General features: G+C 40.2%; 1 protein-coding gene and 1 long non-coding RNA gene across 6 annotated transcripts in view; one reads left to right on the forward strand and one right to left on the reverse strand.

The window, feature by feature from the left end:
• Nucleotides 1-19,635, forward strand: part of pdm3 (POU-domain protein pdm3) — a 212,218-nt gene that overhangs the window by 50,160 nt on the left and 142,423 nt on the right. The window lies entirely within an intron of this gene.
• Nucleotides 1-19,635, reverse strand: part of LOC143303396 (uncharacterized) — a 60,161-nt gene that overhangs the window by 39,634 nt on the left and 892 nt on the right. The gene's annotated exons all lie outside the window — the stretch shown is intronic.

Raw genomic sequence — 19,635 nt, forward strand, 5'->3', positions numbered from 1 at the left:
CACGAGGACAGATAATCCCATACTTCCATCGCTAAGTGTCTGTCCCTCTCTCTCTCCCTCTCTCTCTCCCCCTCTCTCTTCTCTCTCTCTTTTGCTCCCTCTCCTTTCATCTCTCTTTGTCGCTAGTCTTTTTTTCGATGCAAGCAAAATTCCCTCCCCGTGATCTGTTCCCCACCCTCACCACCCTTCCATTTGTACGTCCGTCTGTCCGCCCATCCGTCCATCCGGAATAGTGGCGAACGTACGGCGGTCGCTTTACTTTTTCAACAGATATATATTTTCTGTGTCCGGCCGCAGCGGACCGCTCGCGGACCGAAACGTAGCGAATGAAAAAAAAGAGAAAGGGAGCAGGAGGGAGAGACAGAGATACATAGTCGGTCTGGTGTAGGTGGGGAACAGAGTGGGGTGAAGCAAAAAAAAAAAAGGAAAAAGGAAAAAACGGACGCGGATGAACTATTAAAAGGCACGTTCGGCCAGGCCGCCTGATGGTCGGGGGTTTTCATTAAAATTCTTTCGATCTTTTAACATTTCCAATCGGTGTTTGTCGGAATATCGAGTTCTCGCGCGTCCGTGGTAAAAATGTAAAAGGCTCCGGCGCTCTCGCCATCGGCCCCCCATGCGCTTGCGATGCGCCGTCGACAGGGTAGGTTCGCGCGCTTATAAGCATCCATTCGTGTCGAATCGAATACTTTCGGCCCGCGATTTCCCATTGTTCGTCGCTTTTCGACGATCCGCCGAAGATTCGAACACAAGAGCTAACGCGCAGTATATGTACGTATACACGTAGGAATGGTTAGGGGCTGTTGGAGGGGATGCTTGATCGGGAAAAAAATTTCGGCGCGGAGAGTTCGCTTCGCGCGATTTTTCAATTAATCGGTGGAAAAAATGATCGAGCCCCGAGTCTTGCGCAAATATTCGATAATATTTTCATTGTAGCTGCGTGAGAGATCGCTCGGTTTTTAATTAATTCTACAACCGGGGGGATACGCGTATCGACTTCTGGCCCCGTCGCGGAGGGTAGTTCCGGTCAATTGGCATCGATTCGATAAAATGTAAGAAATCGAATGTGATTTGGCTGTAAATTGCTTTCACGTGGAATATTTGTATGTTAATGTAGTCGAGCAAAGAAAAAGGAATAAGAAATTTATAAAAGAAACTACCTATAACGTAAGATCTATCGTAGAAAAAGATCGATTAGGAACAGTATTGTTTTCATAGAAGTATAAGTATCTTTTTATTAGTTCGACAAATAGGCAACAAAAGAAGTAAAGATGTAACATTATGAAGAAGTACTGTTATGTAAAAGTAAGATGTAAATTCTATTAGGATTGTTAGAGAACTTAGGATTTCTGGCGCCGATATTTCTTATACGTATTTCGTGCCTATAGGAAACCACGCTTCGTCAGACTCGATTCATGGCATCTCATAAGTGTTCAAAGTTCGATCGCGCTCTGCAAAGCTTGCCGCCATAGCAGATTACCGGCAGAAACATATGGCACCAATTTTTAAGATGACTGCGTGGTATCTTTGGAAATGATGTTTTATTGAAGTCATTGGATAATTCTACAGTACACTACCTATATTACTACAGTATAAATCTGACAACTTCTGTTAAACTTCTCTAACTTCGATTCGGAATCAATTCCACTCCTCAGTCACACTTCTTCGTCAAATACTTGTCTCTATAATTTCTCGTGTCATTCGTATCTTATGCTATATAATTGTCACACTGGATCAATCCACCCTTCGATCAACTGCTGTTCAAAAAATAACAGTGATATCAAATCGAAAAAATTTTGGAATGTAGTTTGATTGTCGAAAAATTTTTTCTAGTAATAGAAAGTTATTCAGAAAAATTCTTCCTCGTAATCAAGTCGTGCACCCTAAAAACGATACGCAACGAGAACTTCGCTAGAAGATTCGAACGAGGCACATGCGAACCGGGTGAGAGAGTAGAGAAACGTGTTTGTTTTACCAGCAAACACCCGTTCGCACGTATCCGTACCTTCGTGTGCCTCCCCCTCCAACAATCTCTCATCCTCTCCTCGTTCGTCTCTCTATCGTTTCTCTTTGTCTTTCGTACGGGGCTAGCACACGTTCCGGCTTCGACCACGTGTGTTACCCGTACGATCTGGCGTATACGGCGAAGAGTGGCCAGCCTTTCATTTCCCACCCCACTTGGAAAGCGGCCGCCAACCAATCGGACCTCACCCCGCGTAAAAACATTGAACTGCACCGGGCGGGTGGGGGGTGTGCGCGAAGGGCGCGTCACGAACGGTCCGGGGGTTGGGAAAAAAATCGTTCAAAATTAAAACAGTGAAGCAGACAAATAATCAGATTTCCGCGTATATTATTAACGAAGATACGCCCGGCTATGGATGGAAGTATTGACGTCGATTGGCATGGTTCCACCCTTGTAAACTGTTGGTATTCGCGATTCCACGGTTGAACCAAACTTCTTTTTCTCTTTGTTTCTTCTTGTGGAAATTTAGATAGTTAATTTTATTTTTATGGGTACCGTAAGTGATGTGCGATCACATGGGGTACAATGGCGTGGATTCATCCTTGTAAATTGCCGTTATTCGTGATGCGAGGATTGAATCGAGATTCTTTCTCTCTCCTTTGTTGTTCTTTTTGAAATTTAAATAGATAATTATATTTATACGGATACCACAAGTGAGGTAGAATGCACGATCACGAGGAGGTAGATCGGGTAAGGAAATCGTAGAATGTACATTTTCATATCGATTACTTGATTTTCATTTCCTTCATTGTGAGGTGTGTTTGGGTTGAAAAAATTTTGGTACGTATTCATTCGAATCGATCGGTGTATATAGATTGTTAATTCGGTTCTTACGTTTTATTTCAGAGCGATACGTTCATTGATTTCTGCACAATGTAAATTTATAACGATATTAAAAACCAATATCAAAAAGAGGTGTAAAACTGTGGAGGTTTAATTAAGTCTAATGACTCGCGGACACACACGTACACACATCACTTGGGATTTCGAAATTAATCCCAGTCTTCGCGTTCACCTGACTATAACGTACCTATTGTGTATAATAATTTGAATATTCAATAATGTTATAGACACGATATGATGCAAAAATATGTCCAAAATATTCGAAAATTTTGGCAACTTTCAACTCAGGCATAGATAGCCGACTCATCTTATATAAAGTTATTTTAGAGCCTATACATATGCACACTTATGGAATTTAACTATGGTACACAAATATATGAATTAAACGTCATGAAGTCCTGAATTAAAGAAGTAAAAACTCAGCAGAGATATATTTCACCTGCGAAATATTGCCATCAATATTTTATTTTACATAACTTTTATGCTTTTGTATATTATCCGCTTTCTGTGCGTCCGTTTCTCTTTTAAACGTCCCCCCAATGCATAAAAATCCGCGATCTATTTATAGCAGATCGAGAAAATATTCTTACTAAATATACGTCAATATTTGCAAAAGAAAGAAATTATTCGACACAGTCGACACGGTCTACGAAACATTTAGAATTTACTATAATTTCAACTTCAATTATCCCCTTTCGAAACTTCCCATTGACTGTCACATCGACGATTGACAGAAAAATTTCTAATTACCAGCATCAGACCGGCGCAACTCCATCGTTTACACTCGGACTCTGTACATAAGCGTGGAAGCGTATTTCGCGAGAGCTGTTCGGCATCGACGGGGCTGCGAGGGTGTCACGAAGGGTCGAAGAGGGCGCACAGGCCGGTTGCTGTCCGGCGCAGAGAATTTATAATGTGAAAAAAAAAGAAAAAAGAAGGGCGCCGCCGCAGCGCCGGTTGTTTAAGCGGTGGTGACTCGCGCCGCGGAGGAGACACCGACGGGCAAATGGTGTGCGTAACGCGGAATTTATATTTCGAAAAATCGCCTCGGCCAGACGGTGTGTGAATGGAGACGCGTGACTTTTTGATAGCGGCCGCTCGCTCTCCGCCTCCGTGCACGGTTCGCCAGCTCTTTTTGCGGGACCGTAAATTATTTTCTGAGAATCGCCGCTCGCTTTTCGCCGTCACCGCGCCTGTTGGCATTGTTCCCCTCCAGCCTGTCGCGGTTTTGGGAACACTGTTTTCCTCGTTCTCTTTTCTTTCGTTATTTTTTCCAATTTTTGTTTGCGGGAGAAAAATTCGGACGATCTGAATAATCCATGTTTTTAGTGCCGCTTCTTTCTTCTTTTTAGGGCGTGTTAAGTTTCGGAGAAAAGATGGTAATTGAGACCAATGGTCTATCGAGATTGGCACATTCAAGAGATACAGGTCCTTAGAGTCAGACAATGAATTGAAGAAGTATAGATTCATTTCTTTCATTCCAAATAAATATTTGTGTACTTGCGCGTATTGTGTAATTTATGTATTATAAATATACTACAATGTAGCATAGTCCGAAGTAATGAAATCCATATATGTTTTTTGTACTTAACACGATGCTGCGTAATGTTTCTACGTTCTAAGAACGAAGATAGATTTGAGATACGTGTATGCTCTCGAACAATTTTGTATTTTCCAAATTCTATTTTAAATCTTATATCTTCAATCGATAATCTCAACTCTCAATACCCATATTTCATTTTTATAGACCTGAATCTTTTCATTTATCTGACAAATTAACTTCGTATCTTTATCGCTGCACATCCAGAACGATATTCAACACTCGGAACGAAGTCAGTACCAAGCTTGTCATATGACCAACATCTTTCAATCGTCCAACGATCCAACTGAACGTAAAATCGGAATTTTCCACCCCCTACGCATTTCCGATTCAACGTCCTGCGCTGGATCCGTTGAACACGGACGAGAAGTTAATTTCGACATCCTTAATCGAGTTCGATTGCATCTAAATGGAAGGACGGAGGGAAGAGAAGGCAGGGGTGGTAGATGGAGAGGGGGTTAGGATGGGGTTAGGTAGGGGAGTAGAGGAGCCGCGAGCAGGAAGTTGAGACTGAAAATCCGGGTCAAATGTGTAAACAGGCGTAACAGACAATACGAACGCGACAGATACGAATTCGGAGTCGTAGTCCCGAATCGAATCGTTACTCGAACGAACACCGCAAGCACGATGCTGGACAAATACCTTCGTCGAGGTCCTTCAGGAATCCCTGGAGTTTCGGCGGGTAGCGGTGGAATCCTTCGATACTCTAATTGGTGCATTCACGCTGGTGTTGGCCGTGTATTCCGGTTGCAATCTGTATGTACCAATTCGATTTTCGTCCCGTCCATGTATCCGTAAACGTCGTCGTACCGTGACTCCACGGAACCAATTTGAATTATGCCGATAATCATGTACGTATCTTCAGGATCGAAATTCTTCGTTAGCCCGGTCACGGTAATTAAAGTTGAAATTGCTTTTCAAGCGCGCCCGGAATCTCCCCGATGGCGGCACCCGACTGCCTTGAAATATCGCCGGATTTAAAACGTGGCAATGCATTTTTCAGCGTTTCGGGAATTAGCTTCAAAGTGATCCCCGTTCAACGACTCTCCTCGTCTCGTTTGTAACAGAAAATCGACGGCGACGTCTTTTTTCGGAAATCGGATCTATCAAAGTCGCTTATCGACACTGAATGTTGTAGAACTGTATCCGCTAAATTTCTCTGGATGATTCGAAGGAGCATCTAAACAGATTTGTTGAATTAGTGATTCGTTGGTAACTAGTATGGTCTATTGATTCATAATGATTATTTCTATCGTAGAAGTTCTTATAGAGTCTCTTGTACGATGTCTTCTGCATCACTTATATCGCTCTAATATCCCCTACACAATTTCAATCTTCTCACTTTCACGCGTCTATTTTAGCGTTTAGTAAATTTTGAACGATTAAAAATGGTAAATTTCATGTATATACTGAATTTCTTCATGAACATCGAGAAGCGTTCAACCACTATTTCGAATGAAAAAACAAGTCACCTCTTTGCACGCTTTTGTCGATGAAATGACCATCATTTGTACCGCCATCGAGGCGAGAAGTTCTCGACGTCGTTGTCGTTGATCGTCGATAAATTTAAAACGGTTCGTCTTTGAAGGCGCGCTCGTTTTGTATCCATCTTGTACCCCGCGTAACCACCCTCTCATTCTTTCTCGTTCCTTTTCCGGAGGGTAGGTATATCGAGCACCAATCACCACGCATAATCTGCGTGCTCATTATTACTAGGACAAGGGGACGAACATGTGCATGTCCCTGGTACCCGCGTTCATTATGGAGACGATATGGAGCATTGTTTGCGGAACGAGAGGGTGAGCGCCACGACGACCTAACCCACCCTCCCTCTCGTCTTCTTTCCCTTGTGACAGACCCCTTTAATACGATACCAGGCCTCTCCGTCTCTCTTTTCTCTAGCTCTCGCCATCCCCTCTGGTTCTCTTTTCGCGTGTCTCGCTGACGAGTCTCGAGCATTCTTCTTCTGGTGCACTCTCGCGCTTCCTGAGCACCGTTCTGCGGCGACACGCGTACAACTAAACTACTTATCTCCCGGATCGAGCGTGCGTTTTTCACTCCAGACCGTCACAGGAAAGATTTCCACGCCACGTCCAACCGACGCGTTCCGTCGCGTCGATACGACGCGACGTCACGGAAACCCTGTACAAAAGCCTCGCGAATCGTTCCGCGTAATTAGAGCACGTGTACGGATACTTATTGTTAGCGCGGAGATGGTGTCCGGTTTGCGTCGAGATCTTATCGTTTTGCTGCCGCTTTTATTTGAGAGATAAATAATTGACAACATCATAACCCACCGTAATCAAACTGGGTTTTTTGTATCCAAATTTAATATTTTTCCTGTTCAAGGTTCTCCAAGAGTTATTAAAAAATTGTAGGATACTTATTAGTATCTGTATTAAACAATATTTTAAACTCTCAGTGTAAAAATTCGGAGAAAAGAAATTCATTGGCGAGATTTCTCTTGTCTAACTACGAACGGCCAATACCACTTATTACGTTCATTTCCCAATACTAGCATCTATATTCCAGTTTCCTCTGATCGATTGAACGAACAGCTTGGGAATTCGAACGACGTTGCGCGCTTTCTAAAAAAGAAAGGAATCGTGGAAAGGAAAGTCGATCGGTACGGCTCGCTTTTAAAATCGCTTGCTTCCTTGCTTAATTTGTTAATACGCCCGTTACGAAATTCGCACTGATCTGCAACGCGATATCGACTGTTTCGTCAATGGTGAAAGCGAGAGAAAAAAAGCGAATTTCACGCGCCGGAAAGTCATCATAGGGATCATCGAATGCGAGATTGCAGGTCGCGACAATAAAAACACGCCGCTCATTTCCATGCACGTTGCAGAAGTCTTTGCCGCTCATCGGTATACGAGTGTGCAATCAAACAGCGCAATTATCAGGGCCTTTGTTCATGAATAATTACAAACAGGAGAACCGTGAGCACGCTCTTTCCGCGCTCCTCTTTCACTCCTATTTACACCGAGCCTCTCTCGGGCCTCGTGATGCTCGCGCTAGGGTTTCTCCAGCGCAGAAGGGATCCTGACAGCCGAGGGCAACCGTTTGGAATCAAGTAACGCCACCCTCTTTTGAATTTTGGCATTTCATAAGTGACGCATTCTGCCCCTCGCAAACGACGTACGAAAAATTGTTTTTTCTTCTACTTTTTCTTTCTTATTGATGGGAACATGGAACGAAATATTTTTTTAGGAATTGAGCTCAGGGTTGCTTGAGTTCTTAGTTAGGTATAATGGTTTGAATGGAGAAGATAGAGAAGCTTCTATCTTTTTTATTTTTTATTTTAGTGGAAGATAAATTCCGAATATTGTGACGTATTTAACTTTATGCGAGAGAAAGAAATTTGTCTTTCTTTCTCTTTTCTTCCTATTCGTTTTATGGTATCATAGGTTCAGAATGTTTCTAGTCACTCTTTTTTTCGCCGTTTACTACGAACTCGTAACAATATTCCAAGTAAAAGATTCTTAAAGCGCTTCTCAAAAATTTCTTGTTGATTTACCTCTGCATTTACCTTCAAATAAATTACACGTGTCTCTTAACTCATACTCTTCGATTTCCCTAATCTTCCACGCCTTCACACTCCGAAATAGAATAATCATCGACATTAACAAGATCAACCTTTGCCTTAAACGTTAACTTCCTCGATTCACTCTTAAATGTTGCCAGTTTTGCATAACTGCACGGTTTGAAACAGAATAACCGCTAAAATTCCATGCAAATAAATCTTTTCCCCAACCTACAGTTCAAAGATCTTGCATGCACATAGATAAGGGAACGAAGGGAACACTGGTGATTGCAATTGACGCGTATCAGTAATTTCGGCGTGTGGGGTGTACGAGTTCGGCGCGCGAGAAACGGCGGCGAGTAGCTGCTAGCGACAATAATGAACGGCCGTGGACTGTATCACGACGCAATCTGCACATACTTAACGGTAGAAAATGCATATTCATAACCGGGGTCCGTAGGCGGGACCGCGTGTGTGCGTTCTCCGACACGTGTGGAATTCGCTTTTCCTCTTGTCTCTGTGTGTAAACGCGCGAGAAATGTAACACGGAAAATCGGAGCGAGTTTAAGCGATGATGCGTCAGGCGTCGACCAACGAACACAGGAATAATAACGAGAGAACATGTATATTGGAACGTGGCGATCGATGACGCGATTCTTCTTCGTTGACAGTGGGTGATGCTTAATTCCCGAGACGGAGACTTTTCACGTGGCTCAGTGAATGACAACGAGAGAGTGAAAGAAAGAGAGAAGAAGAGAGAGTACGAGACAAATGGTATACGAGGGGCGAGGAATTTTTAAAACGTCCAATAGAACGAGATTTTACGTCTTGCTTTTTTTCTGTTGTGCACGGTCATGATGCGGCCGATTTGTAGTCTATTTCCTCCTTTTGTCCCACGTTCTTCCTTTTTAAACGATTTTCGTGCAGAAAGTAAATTCAACGGCACGTTTTCGTCAAATTTATCAACGGATAGGAAAAAATTAGAGAAAGTAACGTGATTTAACGCGCACGATAAATTTCTGTGGTTATGAACGAGGTGAGAAGAATGTGATAAATCGTTGGTTTCTAAGAGAGGTTTTATACATTCTGGATGAATCAGAGTTGCTGTAAAGTGATTCAATTGCTCGTTTTTTGTGGGCTGTTTAGCATACGCTTTTATTAGTAGAAGAACATTAGCAATGAAATTTTACTGACTCACCAGATCCAATAGACTAGTGTAACTATACGATGCGTGAGAGAGAGTTGAGTTGAATAATGAATGTCTAAAAATTCACAGGATTAAGATCAATTTATTTCGTATTCTATATTATTCAAGTCGTTGTATGAATAATATGAAGTTTCTTTACATATAATATTGCGAAATATCCCACGTAATATACAAAGCTGTCTATCTCCGTTGGTTCTAAGACTGTGCCCACTCTCGTTCACAGTTCTTTAAATTTGAAATATTTTACGATATTTTTTAATCTTATGTATCTGCAATATGCAAAAAATTTGTTCAGGATTGTTTTTTATTTTTTTTGATTGTGTTTCATTTCCACTGATTTTTTCACAAAAAATTATCCCTTTTAAAATAGCATCACGTTTATAGGTATACGTTAGTGTTATTGTCTTGAATAACACTTAGCACGGTTATGCGGCGCGGTTACTATGGTACAATTTATGAATGGAATATTAGTGCACGTAACCAGGGATAACCGAGGCAAATCTAGCGAGAATAATACGATGTAGAGTGGAAGCTCGACGATGGTACGTTTAACCTAGTGACTCGACTGGTCTGCTCGTCGTCGACGGCGACGACATGACGACCAGTCAGGGACGCAGGAAGAAAGGGGCGTCGAAACGCTAGAAATAGGCGGTCGACGCTTTCGCTCTCGACGCTTGAAGGCGCCGTTCCAACAAGAAAACTTTAAAGTTGGCGGCCAAGTTCAAGTTGCTGCCATTCAGTGGCGAATGCCTAGGACTCTTGAAAGTGCGATCCCGATTTGCATTGCGTGCCTCTGCCAGCGGGAGAATTTCATTCTCGACCGTTTCGCGTGGTTGAAAATGATCATCGATCATCGCGTGACTTTTTGCTTCGTTTCTTCCGTTGGACATCTGGAAATTATCTTTTGATCTCTGATTTATATATTCGAAAGATAATTAATTTCAATTTCTTTTTTGTAGAATTCCTTAGTAGTGTACTTCGATGTTGATTTATTTTCTGTAGTTTTCTAGTTATAATTATTTTGTTTAGAAAGTTTCAGTCTAGTACTTTCTTCGCTAGTCTGATGTTTCACTTTTTTTTAAAAAAGTGACATTTTTTCATTAGCGCTAAATTTGTTCAAAACGTGTCGATACAACAGGAACGACAGTGGTTGTTTTACGAAATTAAAATTAATGAATTTCTATGACGGAGAACGAAATTGTTCTTACTCTGATTAAAAATGTTTATTTCGATACAAGTGGTAGTTATTGATATGTTCCTTCAAAAATCTTTTATGACACTGTTGTGACACTTTTAAAGTAGAGTAGATATTATATAAAGGAAAGAAGACTTCGTCAGACAAAATTGAACGATCTTAGATATTTATTCTTTCGCTCGTAATCTCTTCATATTACGGGAGACAGTCCAAATCAATTTAAAAAATTTCCAGACATATTCACTTATTCCACTCGTCAGTATCTCACCGCTTTATTATAATAGCATATTAAGCATATTAATTTCCCATCCCCTTAGTAAATGTGCCTCGCATCGGTAGCTTTCCCATTAGCGATTCAGATGCACAGGCGTGACGCTTTTATTTTCAACGTTCCACTTAAAACAGTCAACGAAAAGAAACGGGCAGCAGAGCATATTCTCTCTCTTTCTTCCTCTATCGCGGAGCGTCTCGTATCGTAACTTTAAATTACGCCATTTTGCAACTCGTTTCATAACTAGCATCAATTATTTCGGCCGAAAGGGGTGACAAGGAGAGTTCCAAACGAGTGGTTTTCCCTATGTACGACGAAAAGTCCGGCGTGTCCAACTGTCCCGCATTTCGCGCTTTCATCCGCCGCTGGTCGTTGCTCTTTTTCGTTCTTTAATCTCTTTCGTTTCACCTGTTCCCCCTGTCTCTTCGTCTTGCTATCTCTCATATTCTGTCATTCCCTCGTTACCGATCAACGTTCTCTTGCTCATCCCTCGGGGCAAAACAATTTATACCGTTTTTTTCACCACGCTTCACCCGTAGCACGAACGTTCGTTTTCGCTTCTTCCTCCTCCCCAATTTTTATCCCTTCCTTCCTACTCGTTTTTTTTTCTCTACGCTCGAGCGAAAACACACGCTTGTATAGGAAATTTCTTGAACGATCCGCATGCAAATTTTCGCGCATATTTAATCCACTGCCATGAATGTGAAACTTTGGTATACAAATATTTATATCTTAGGTTTTAACCTAAGGCATTTCTGGTGTTTGGTTTCGAAGTTTCAGTATACCCATTTTTATCTTCATTTCTGTTTACTTTTTTTTTTATTAATTTTATAGTAGAATTATCAGAGCAGTCGAAATGAAATATTCGCAATTTTTCATCAAAATTTATAAATTGACAATCGTGCATTTTTATATATCGGAGCGTAGGTTCTTTAGTCTTTAGAGACTAGCCCTCTTCATAGAATAATCCTCTTTTGTTTCGAAGGTTCACTATCCTTATTTTAATCTTAATTCCAATTTTACATAAATTTTTATTAATTAATTACTAGAAGTATCAGTGTGGCCAAAATCAAATGTTCGTAATTTTTCATGGAAATTTTATGAATTTACATTTATGTATTTTTGGGAATTTCAATGATTTTTCGTAAAATATATGAACGGAAGACCGTATTACATATATTTTTATATTTCTTTCGTACGCGTTGCGTAATTTAGTTATCGTTAGTTTCAATCTCAAAGAATACCTGTTGTCCCATGGAAGAAGTCAGGGGAATGGTGAAAAATAAAATGGTCAGGTTAAGCAAACCTACTCAACGAGGGATGAATAGTGACGTTATTATTTTCGCAGTCTTCGAAGGGGCCGCTACGAAGATCGATCCCCGGTAGCCAAAGTCGTACCGTGGATGTCAGGAATTAACGAGAGCTCGCTCGTTGCAACTGTCCCATCAATTCTTATATTTTTTAGCTCTGTGACAACGAACCACTGTGGACAGGGATTTATAGCCACGAATTAACCAATGAAACGCTGGCATATTTTGCCACTTGAATAAGAAAGCAAGCAAATTTTCTCACTCGTGGGCGAGAAAATGAAAGTTTGAGTTCGTTAAAGCTATCTATTGTTACGTATATGTATATGTATATTCCAGCTAAATAGTTTTACTTGTACGCATAAGTGTTATACATAGAGTTACTGTTGCGCGATTAACTAACGAGAATTGATTATGAAAAAAAAGTTAGTAGTGTATTTTCTAATACGTGATTTATTATATTTGAGTCTTGATTAAAGACATACACATTTAGAATAATGTTATTTGGTTGCCATATCGTAAAGATTAATGTAAGTGTTTAGAAAAGAAATAGAACTTAAACTGATATTTATATTTTTGCAAATAACTTTGAATATTTTAAGTGTACTCTGACTATTTCGTATAGTTTTACATATAACTTTGGATATATTGTGCTTACTTTGGGTATTTTATATATTTTTAGGCATTCACAACTTTGAATATTTTAAATTCATTTTTGATATTTTTTATATTTCTGCATATTACTTCGTATACTTCTATTTTCCTGTGGATACACTTGACGCATATTATGTACATCCTATATACTTTTGCACTTCCTGTAGGTGTATAGACACTTGTAATATAAATATTTGCGTTATGGCTCCATTATATGTTTCACGTATTGTTAAAAAACCGAAGAGCTGTCTCCGATTTGTATCACCTGTCATTTTCTGAAAAATAAATAGCGCGCTTCACTCTAGGTGGCCTAGCAACTCTCAACAACTATGTATGTACATACATATCTTGAAAGATTGCTTTTCCATAAGTTGAATCAATCAATTAAGAAACGCTAATGATTATCGAAACGAATATAGAAACAATTTCGAAGTATCGAACTCGTGGAATTCAATCTTAAACGAGGTGGAACTAATCGCTAACCAAGGCACGGTTGTACGGTATTAAAACAAGAAGAACGTTACTTACACCAAGGAAAATTCGATTAAATGATACTGAGAAAGCGTCTGATGCAATTCACGTTTAAACGAATGCATAAATATTCGAGGCTAAACGCAGAAGCGGATCTAATTATAATTGGAATGCGCGACACAGGCGTGAACATTAATTTTCCCGTTTCTTGAGCGACTTTTTCCTCCTGTTTCTTTATATAACGGGCGTTGTATTAGATTGTAACATACGAAATCAGATTCTTCGCTTAGATCGTATCGAGCAGCGTATTGTTTAGTTGCATCGTGGTTTACATAAAGTTGAACGTCGGTTTATATTCTTTTGTTTGAAAGTTATTTGGTGTTTTCTTCGCAATCGTACAACGAGTACGTACAGAACGATTTTCTCTTACGAATTTAAACTCAGACACTCTGTAGCCAAAGTCGAACGAAATATTAATGTAATTTTTGAAATCATGACACCAACGAAAGTATTATTCTTTGACGATTTTCCAAATTCTTTTTACAATATTTACAGTAAATTTCTAACGGCAAAGTAATATACTTCAATTATATTAAAAGATTGATGAAAGATTTTGATAAAGGTTTTCATTTAATAACAAGATAATGGTATCATTGATACAAAGTAACAAAATGAGTCACCAAGGAATTCCCGCGCGAAAACGAGCGTGCAGTTGTTAGAATTCGCCACTCTTACACCCTTTTCTCTCTCCCTCCCTCTCTCTCTCTCTTTCTCTCCCTCTTTCTTCCTTTTCGTCCGGTCCTCGACTCGGTGCTTCTGGATTCAACGGGGCGAGTGACGAAATCAACGCTCATCTGTTTGCGTAGACGACTCTCGGATAACCAGTTAGTTTCAAAATTGCCGGACGGCAGGCTGGCCGTCGAACAAAATTGAAAATTGTCCCTTCTGCCTCTGTCTGTCGGCGTTCGTACTTGTTCCACTTACTCGCGCAATCGTCGACTAGAAAATTCTCGCGTGACTCTCCTACCAGAAACGTTCTACTACACTCTCAAAGAATATCCAAATTTCTCTACGAAATATTTTGTTTTCAATCGATCTTTGAAAAACTCCGTATAAAACCCTTTTTTCCTTTATTGCGCGATAATATGTCGTTGATTACAGCAATTTAAACGAGACTTTGGTTATAAAGTATCGATAATATGTCAACGATTTTACGTCTTCAAAGGACACGCGTTACATTTTCCTCCTTTTTCCCCATGTATAGTCGATAAGCAAACCAGCCTTTCATTCATTCGAAACTCCCAGTGATTTTTACATGATGCCAGGTAGCGTGGAAAAGAAATACAGAGAGAGCAAAAAAAAAAAGGAGGAAAAATTGATTTTCTTGCAAAGGCGTGCACGAAATTTCCCGGCAGCCCACCCAGTCGTATTTTTTTCTATCAGAATATTCCGTACGAAAAAAAGCGTATGAAAAATAATCGTTCGTTATGATCGGAGCTCGAGTTGGCCAGAGCGCCAGAGATACACATATGTACGTTCTCTCTCTGTTTCACCCTTTTTCGTTCGAAGCGTTCGTTTATCAGGGTGGCGTAGACACGAGCATAATAAGTGTTGATTCCGGCTCAGAAATTACTGTCCCTGTAATTCCTGGCGTTTTTATCCAGCGACGATCGCGAGTACACGCGTACGCGTGCACGCGAGCGCATCAGCCTCATGTACGAGTGTTGAAAAAACGTATTTTTATTTAAATTACCGATGAGAGAGCAATATTTTCGATATTATTAACCTCTGTAGATTGGAATGAACGAGGACAGGCGCCACTTTTTTCCTCTTTCTTTTTCTTCCCATCCAGTTACTACTTTTCTTGCTGTGTTTTTTCATTTTTACCCCTTCCAAACCTTCCTCTTTCTTTCTTTCCTCTTTTTGTTTTCTGATTCTGCTCACACACATGATCACCATCACACGCGTTCCTCTGGTGTGTGTACACTTTCACGATGAAACATCGAACCTAGGAAGAGTGATGAAAAAATTGAGTAAGAGAGAAAAGAGGAGAGAGACGCGTATCGGGGACGGGGGATGTACAAAATCGTATATATCCGCGTAAACGCACGGCATCTCACCGGATAGCGAGGGAGAAGGCTCGGGATTCGAACGAATGGACGGGACGAGCGAACGGTTTGGCTTCGGTTCGGTTCGGTTCGGTCGTCCCTCGTATAAATCAGCTATGCTTATCGGTCTTTCATCGAGCCGGAGGTGAACTCATTTCGTTCTCTCTAAATACGAACTTTTTTTTCGAAGCAAAAACCTATTTCGATTAAAATGGCGCGCGCGTTTCGCATTTTGCCGGATTATAAAAGGTTGCCCTCGTCACCCCCACGCCATCGTCTTTCTCCCCCTCTGTTTCGAACACGCCGCGTTTCTATCCTCTGACCGCGGCTCTTCGAATCCACCCTCTCGATTCTCACCACCTCTCTCCGCGCTACACGCGTAGATCTCCTCTTTTTTTCTTCATTTCGTTTCTTTCCCGTTGTTTTTTGTTTTTCTGTTCTTTTTTATTCTGTTTCTCGTCCTTCTCGTTCATTTCTTTTTTTTCTTTTTTCGTGATTTGGCTTCAATCGGATACCGCCTATAGCGAAGCGGTCGAACGGCGACTCGAAATTTTTTCGCCGCTCTCTTTCTGCTCTTCCTTCGTCGATCGAACCACCGTTGCTCATTTTCGATTCCACTGTTATTTCTGCGTTTGATTTTTTTCCCCGGCTTTTAACCCCCAAGCCCGAAAAAAAGGGAATGTTTATGGCGGCTCGAATCACTGTTACCTTCCCCGACTGGTTGCGAAGGATTACGAATTTCCGTTTTTGATGGATTAGAAACGTAAGAATGGTTTTACTCGTGTTTCTTAATCTCGTCGAGTATAATATCGATTCACACGTGTGGGGATAGATTGTGGTAGATGGTACGAAGACAGTTTGTAATAGAATTTTTGACTGAGAGCGGGCTATTAAAGTAAGGTAATTAATTTCTTGCTGTTAACGTGTATTTATTTAAAATATCTCCCTAAATTTTCAATTGGATAAATAAAATTTAAAATGGTTGGTAAACTTAAATAACGGACCAATGTTCGTAATGTGCTTCTCTATTCACTTACCTTTAATGAAATAATTTCACGTTTGTAGTCTTAAAAATTTAACTATATCCTTCGAAATTACAAAAACATCCCTCAAAAGACAAAATTAATCGATTATGTAATAAAATTAAACGGTTGATATTTTTAGTACTAGAGAATGATTCTTGTTATATATTATATTTAAGAAATTCGACTTACATCACTATGATTCTCAATCTGTTACAACCTCTCAAGATTGAATTAGGTAAGAAAGTTTTTATCTCCACAAATTACCGTTTTATTGCATCCTCATCCTAGACATTACTGAAACACCAGATCAGCGATAACACACGTGGTTGTTAAAAAAATCACAAGGCGAGAGATTAACCTTCCAATCTCGCGAAAGCTTTCGTCAAATTTTCCATTCAAAATTACACAAACTCCGCTACCCCTACCTTCGGTCGTTTCGCTAATTACGAATTCTATACATACGGCCATGGCGAAAAATACTCGTCCCCCTGTTCTTCACCGACGAACGCAATTTTATTTCAACGCCGCGCCGGTTCGAATTTTTTCGCTCGCGTCGCTTTTAATTCGTTTTATCCTGCGCATTATAAATCGTAAGTTGTTGTCGTTTTTTTTCCACCCTCTTTCGCCCACCCCCTCCGATCGTTCCGGTGGGGTTTGCGAGCGCAAAGCGGACGATGGTAGTGTTCGTTGTCGATATATAAAAATCGAATACGGGAATTTTCGAGCGGCCGCGGCCGACCGGATTTTTTCCCAGGCCCCGGCCGTTAGGACACGGCCTCGGCGATAGAGATAATAGAGCGACGTAAATCTAGTTATATTTCCGAATACACGGTGACAGCCGGCGAACGACGACGGGCAGGTCAGCGGCCAGGGGGAGAAAAAAATTGCGCGCCGGCTCGCGCTAACGAATCGTGATTCTCCGGCCGAACCGTTTCTGTCCTTCCGCGAAATTAGGCGGCATTAACGATCCTACCTGCAATTAATTGCGAGCCGTCGTGCCCGCCGCTACAAACGAGGACGCGCCTACGCTGTTTGCCTAACGCATCAATCTCCGACTCTGCTCGTCGCTGCCTGGCGAAATATTCGCGAGATCCGCAACGAGATTCGATCGGGAGTCGATAGAATCTTCTGTTCGGGGTTGTCGTGACACGGAGTTCAATTAAATGAGAACCTTGAACAAGGATTTAAAGCATATTTAGCAAGTTTGGGGACAAACTAATTTTCTACATTCTTATGTACATCATATATTCGACACTGTATATGTTTCAAGCGCGTAAAGCGCTTCTTGTGTTGAACGTTGCGTCGTCTTCTGTCAACGTATTTGCAAACAGGGTGTACTAAAACGATCGACACAGACCGTAGAATCGTACTTTAGCTCTACGTTGACTCACATGTGTTGTAGACCCTTTTTCGAGCTTTTCATTCGCCTTGTACCAATTTAAAATCGCTTCGCGTCTTTCGTTAAAGCGTAGCAATAGTCAGTTTTGAAATTTACGAGTTTTGAATTTTAGATTTTCTATAAGCTTTTTTACTATATTCTGTTTAGTTTCGTTTATAGGTGGGAGAACTAATTTTTTAGGATTAACGGAGAATTCGGAGTTTCTTTCTGCTCTTCGATAACGATTCTAAATTCGTCAAGTCTTGAGCCTTATGGTATCGTTGCATTCCAACGAAGAATAGAGTATTCCCCAACTTGAGTGACGTGTATGTGGCTGCAGTATTTGCTTTCAAATGTAGAAATACTGGTGAGTAATGAAAATTTTGGTTGTCATTTCTTTTCTTCGTTAATCAGTTGAAATTTCAATGGAAATTAACTTTTAGCGTATTTGCGCACCATTGTATTTGTTACAATTAAATTGCGAACATATAATAATAATTTCAACAATGAAACGTATTATATTTCGTTTTTTAATATATTTTTTCGTGTAAGCTATCCGTGCATATTTGCATCATCAAATTTCCTAACGCATAAAAATCTACAATCTTATTATAGCATTTACATATTAATTAATTAGGTCCAGGTATATCAATATAGGAAGTTAATTCTCCTTTTGTACACCGCACAACCATTTTTAATTAATCATATGACAATTTATTCCACCACTTAAACTATCGAAGAATTTATAAGTCACCGAATTGAACGATACTCTGTCAGCTTAAATAACAAAAAAGTTATGATGTTCGAGAGAAGTAGGAAATTATTTCAAGAGGATCGGATACGACTGTTATCTGTTTTTTTCTCTCAAATGCTTCGGTGGAAGGAAAATTTCTTAATTACAGGCTAAGCGAAATTTTACTGGATCAGATCGTTGCAAGTTTAATCAAGTTGTCGCCAGATGAAATTATAATTATAACAGTCACAGTAAATATTGTTTCACCGGTTGTAAAGTACACACAGTTCGGCTCGGACGTGCAGTTAATTTGACGGAAGGTAATTAGATCTTAACTGTCCCGTCTCAATCGACTTCGTAGCAAGATGATAATGGAAGAAATGAAATTGGACTCGGCGATTGATTGAAACGGGGAAATGAGGGACGGAAAGGTAGTCGTGGATGAATGCGAAAGAAGAACTCGGAACGATGATGTGGAATGACTCAGCTCCTCTCGTCTATCGAAAATCGCGATACCATCTTCTCGTGTTATAGATCGTTTCGATGAACGTGATCGAGCCGTGAAAATATTCGCCTCGTTCACTGCACTTGTTAAGAGTTAACATGATAATCGAGTTTCGTTCCTTTCAAATCGGTCGACTTGGAAATATTATCATCGTCTGCGAAGAAAATATTTTATTTTCAACTTTTATAAAAATAAACCCAAAGGATACTAGCTTACATATATGGATATGTATGCTCAGCTTCTTTTAATTTTCTGGATAATTTAGAGGATACACTTTTCTGAATAAATATGTAAATAATTCCTGAATGCATAAAATCTTTTCACCAATAATTAACTTTAATGTATATGCGTTATTTTGAAAAGTAAGATATAATTATCCTCCTTCGATTTTAATGTACCCGCCCTTGAAGGAATCGAGTTATCAAATTTCATCAAGAAACTGAACAGTCGAGTCTGATAAATCAAGTTAAATTAAAAAAATGCAGTTGTTTAAAAGTATCATTACCACAAAAGATTCATTTTGATCGAAATTATCCAACAATTGTATAGCATCAGACGTCAAACAAAAATCTACAACGATGATTACAAAACCACACCGAAGAGGCGAAAAAATTCAAGATCATCTAAGATATTGAAAGGATCGAGTGTAGCAAGAGGAGCGCGCGTTTAATCGCCTGACTCATCGCCCGATACTTGAATTCATCACAGAGCAATCATTCGTTTGTTCCGTGCACTTCAGAGACAATCGCCGCTCGAATGAAAATTTATAATCCTCTGTACAAGTACGTG

Source organism: Bombus vancouverensis, chromosome 11, assembly GCF_051014615.1.
Source record: "Bombus vancouverensis nearcticus chromosome 11, iyBomVanc1_principal, whole genome shotgun sequence".
Lineage (NCBI taxonomy): Eukaryota > Metazoa > Arthropoda > Insecta > Hymenoptera > Apidae > Bombus > Bombus vancouverensis.